General features: G+C 43.2%; 1 protein-coding gene across 1 annotated transcript in view; it reads right to left on the bottom strand.

Annotated features, from left to right (window-relative positions):
* Window positions 1-5,119, bottom strand: part of Gpr19 (G protein-coupled receptor 19) — a 28,568-nt gene extending 23,449 nt beyond the window's left edge. The window contains exons 1-2 of the mRNA XM_055610801.1: window positions 4,793-5,119; window positions 4,399-4,452 (exon numbers count right to left, since the gene is read on the bottom strand). The gene's annotated coding sequence lies outside the window, so the exon portion shown is untranslated. The remainder of the gene's footprint in view (window positions 1-4,398; window positions 4,453-4,792) is intronic.

Below are 5,119 nucleotides of genomic sequence, written 5' to 3'. Positions count from 1 at the left end.
ATCTATCTATCTATCTATCTATCTATCTATCTATCTATCTATCTATCTATCTGCATCTACAAAGAAGAAGACACAAAACTAGCCATTTCTGTTAACTGGGAGGAGCAAGAAGTGTCAGCTTTTGAGCTGATGGTGGAACACAGGCCATTATGAATGAACAGTGTGTTCTACCAATAACCTATAACCCCAAACCTTGTAGCTACATTTTCCTCCCAATTAGACCTCTCTTTTTCTTGTTTTGCACCCTATGCAAAAGCACTGGTCTCCAGCAGATTAAAAAAAAAAAAAAAAAAAAAATCAGTCCTGAACCTCAAACATTACTTATATTTGGCTCACTCAAACTCATGAAAATCACCAGAGGGTGGTGAGATGGCTCAGGGGGTAAAGTGCTTGCCCCACAAGCTTGACAACCTGAATTTGATCTCTGCAACCTACATAAAGGTGAAAGAGAAGAGGGACTCCAGAAAGCTGTCCTCTGATTGCCCCACACCCCATACACACACAGACATATACATCAATAATAATAATAAATTATTTACAGTTTGAAGAAAGAACTGCCTGGGACAGAGACCACACTCACGCCTGCCTGCCTGTCCCGAGAGGACCATCTTTTTTAAATGTGCAAGTGGTTCTCTGAAGTCAGGTCCTGCTCAAGCTAGCATGCAGGGCTGCAGAGATGTCTCAGGGGTTAAGGACATGTGCTGCTCTCCCAGAGGAGCCTGGTGTAGACGCCAAACCCAAATCAGGCAGCTCAGGAGTCTTTATCTCCAAATCCAGGGGGCTCCAACACCTGTGGTCTGAGGATACCTGCACTCACATGTGCATAGCCATATACAGGCACACAAACATATAATTAACAATTTAAAAAGGCATCTTAAAAAAAAAAAAAAAGAATGCTTCCCCCATGGGGCAAAAGATAATTCTTGGCCATAACTACACTTGGGTCTTTGTGTCAACAACGGCAGTTTCAATTTGTAAGTGCTACTAAAAGTTAGTTTGTGTCTAAGAAGGTGAAGTTCCTAGCTGGAGCTGTACCTCAGCTGGAAGGCACCTGTCTACCTGCCTAGCAGGGCCGCATAAAACCCTAGGTTCCATCCTTGACAGGAAAAAAAATAAAAGGAGCAACACACTTGGGAAGTGAAGGCAAGAGAGGCAGAAGCCGCCCAGACATTCTTCATTCCCTAAGTGATTTTGTTTGCACTGAAAGGCTATAAAGAGGCTTAAACCTCACTTTTCCCATCTGTCAGTAACAACAAAGCCATCAGCGTGGTCAGATCAACCTCTTCCCTCTCATAGGCTGTGGAAAGGCTTCCTAATCAATGCCTGCTAAAAAGGCATTCCCACCTGCCCTCCCAGGAGAGAAGACCACCCATGCACAAACACTTTAATCATGCCTTCCCCAATCAATGGAGCAGAACAGCTCCAGGTGGCAAAGAAACCAAGCTATCTTTTGTGTTGCCTGTGCCAGATCAAAGGGCCAGCTTGGGAGGTTCAAAGTCTTCCATACAACAAATTCAGTATATTCTTGGCTTCCATAATAATGACAACACCAACTGCTCCCAAGTCAGTGTGTTTATTTCAGTGCCTTCTCTCCACAATACACACAACTGTGCCCAACGCATGTGCTTATCTTAAGCCCTTGCCTTTACTCCTCCAGAAACTCTTCAAACATATAACTAGGCAGATCAGGTCTTAAGCCATGGGTCTAGTTTCCTTTCATTTTCTGCAGGGAACTCTTTAAATGGTTGTTCTCAACCTTAATTTAAAAAAAAAAAAAAGCTTAAAAAATACTGCTAGAGGCTGGGTTTGGGGGCACACACCTTTAATCTCAGCACTTGGCAAGAAAATCTCTGTGAGCTTGAGGTCAGCCTGGTCTACTTACTGAGATCCTGTCCCCAAAAAACCAAAAAGGCTTTTAGATTTATTTGTTTAGTGTGTGTATACATGCATGAGAGAGTCCATGCATGCCACAGCGTGTTTGCAGAGGCCAAAGGGATGATGGTTCCACAGGTAAAGGCGCTCTCTGTTCCACAAAGCAAGCCTAACAAGCTGAATTCCATCCCTCGAACCCAGAGAACAGATTCTACAGAGCTGTCCTCCACACGCACACTGTGACAGGAGCGTCCACATACATCATACACAAACACGCAATCATTACAAAGATAAACTAAAAGGTACTGATGGTGAGCCACTGGAATGGTTCAGCTGGTACAAGTTTGATGACTTGAGTTTGATACCTGGGACCCACATGATACTAGGAGAGAACCAACTCCTGCAAGTTGTTCCCTGAGCTCTACACACATGCTGTGGCATGCATATATTCCCTCATTCATGCATGTACACAAACACTGAATAAATAAATCTAAATACCTTTAAAAAAAAGTACTGATGTCTAAGCACCACTCCCAGACATTCTGATTTGATTGATGTAGGGTAAACCAGGCATTAGGATCTTTCAAAGCTCCCCAGGTAATTCTATTGTGCAAGATAGAAGACCAGCCATAAGGCTTTCTAACACAGAAAACTTATGCTCCATGCAGCACCCACAATTCAGCAGGTAGGCGGCAAGTATAAATGTTGCTCACCAAACTCTCCCTTACTGACCATATATGATATGCCACGTTCTATGCTGTTAAACCACAATCTTCCCAGTAGTAGCTCATTTTGTCACTACACTAACCCTGTAAAAGACTGAAGAGATGGACGTCTCAGCAGTTAGGAACACTGGCTGTTCTTCCAAAGGACCAGGTCTCAATTCTTATCACCCATATGAAGGCTCCCAAGCATAACTCAGTGTCCTTGTCTGGCCTCTGAGGGCATCAGGAATTCAAGTGCCATACAAACAGAATGCAGGCAAAACACCACATAGCTAAAATAAGATATTTTTTTTTAAAGACACTTTATCCTTATTTTTCCTTTACTATAACCCTTGCTTTATAAATAGAAAAATCAGGGTCTGGAGAAATGGCTTCAGTGGTTAAGACCTTTTCCAGGGTCCTGAGTTCAATTCCCAGCAACCACATGGCAGCTCAGACAATCTATTATACTGGGATCTGATGCCATCTTCTGGCATGCAGGCATGCATGCAGATAGAGCACTCATCTACACGAAATAAAGAAAGAAATCTTTAAAAACATAGTGAAAGCGAGGCTCTGAGATGCTAAATGGCATGACTGTCAGATCCAAAAGTCCAGCCTCAAGCTTTGGATCCTCAGTTCTATATTATACTTAGATGGTGGATGCTCCCAACCCCTAAAACCAAATATCCAGGCTTCAACCCAGAAATCCTGTTCTGTTGCACCTGTAAGTTTTTCCTGCGTTTTCCTGTGAATTCAGCATATATAGCACACACAACAGAATACAGTTTGTCAAAATACAGTGCTCCAGAGAGAACTTCCTAATAGGGTCTACCATGTCTGGTCCTTTCTTCCCTCCTTCCTTTCTCTCTCTATCCACCCCCAGGTTGTTTCCCAGCTACGTTCAAGCAGTCCTCCTGCCTCAGCCCACCTTGATAGCTGGGGCTGTAGGTATAGGTGTATACCTATACGACTCTTTCCTCCATACATTAATAACTAAATCTTTCTCCACTGTTACCAGCTTTGATCCTAAGGTGTCCCATTCTTTGTTTTAATATGGAAAAAAAAAAGGAAGCTATATTCCTTAGGTATTGGCTACTCTTCTATTGGACCTAGTAAAATAATATAACCCATCAGTCTTCCTATGTTTACTCCATATGGCACACCAAGGATCAAAATATCTTCAGAACTGTTTGCAGCACACACCTAGAATGTCAGCTATTCTGGAAGTTGAGACAAGAGGGCTGTCTGAGCCTAGATTTTGAGCCCATTTAGGCCAGTCTGATCAATGCAGTGAGATAACTCTCACACAGAAAGGAAGAAATGGGGCCAGTCCCCATCTATGGGTTTTCCTCAGATTCAGCCGAAAGCAGGTATGTTCATTGAGTAGAAAAATTTGCAACCGTACTGTACACTTTTCTTGACATCACTCCCTATACAATATAGTACAGGAGCCATTTACATAGTGTTTACATATCACAAACAATCTAGAGATTGTTTAAACTTCACAGAAAGATGTACAAAGGTTACATGCAAATAGTACACCTGGTCACACAGGGAACTTGAGCATCATGGACTTCGGTCCTGGAAACAATGGTTGTGGGCAGTGAGAATGACTGAATATTGATTGTACCATATTACTCCCAATATTAAAGTGGGTTCTAAACCAGGAGACTACAGGCTAGGAATACACAATCTTGTAAGGAGCCAGTGACACATCTGAAGGGCTTGTCAGCTAAATTTCTTTCTGGCCGAAGGGTGAGGTTGGTGAAGGGCCAGGGCATTCTCCCAGGAAGAGGACACTTGAGGCGTTGGATGGTACCTTTTGGACGTCGCGGGGCAAAAATCCAGTGTGTGTGCAGGTGTTCCATGTGCCCTGGGAGAGAAAAAGAGGCCAGGTCAGACCCCCTCGACCCTTGTAAGATTCCAGGCTCCAGATTATTTCCTGTTTAATACAGTCCCAACCTCAGCTCTTGCTCATGACAAACTTTTTAGAAATATCTCTGTTCCACTCAAAGACATCGCCACTTCTTTTTGCTGTCACAGCCTGAATACACGCCATCCCTGCCCACTTGCTCATAGATATGCATAAATATTTTGAGCTAAACTTCCTCTATTACCTATAAATCCTTCTAGCCTCATCTCAAGAATGTGGGTACTGCCTCCATTTAACTCTTCCACTTTTAAATTTCCCCAACGTCATCCCACTATATTACCTCGGTCCACAATCACAGCCTCTCAGTCTTCAAGGAAAAAAAAAAAAAAATCCTCTCGTCCCTCCGATTTATCCTTTCGTGTGCCGCTCGCGGAGTTACCGTTCCACACAACTAAAACCCAACATTTTTTATTTCAAAGCCGCGATGGACTCTCCCCTCTATCTGATTCACTGGAAACGCGCAACAATTCATGACCCCATACATGCACAGAGAGGAGGGGACGAGTTAAGCTCAGGTGGAATTTCGAACGGAAAAAAAAAAAAACAATCTTAAGAAAGTGATGCTGTGGGCTCGACAACCCGGCTTCAACCTGACAGACATTCCTCG

The sequence above is a fragment of the Psammomys obesus genome, unplaced genomic scaffold (genome assembly GCF_907164565.1).
Source record: "Psammomys obesus unplaced genomic scaffold, mPsaObe1.curated_primary_1811, whole genome shotgun sequence".
NCBI lineage: Eukaryota > Metazoa > Chordata > Mammalia > Rodentia > Muridae > Psammomys > Psammomys obesus.
This window is presented reverse-complemented; position numbering and strand designations above follow the sequence as displayed.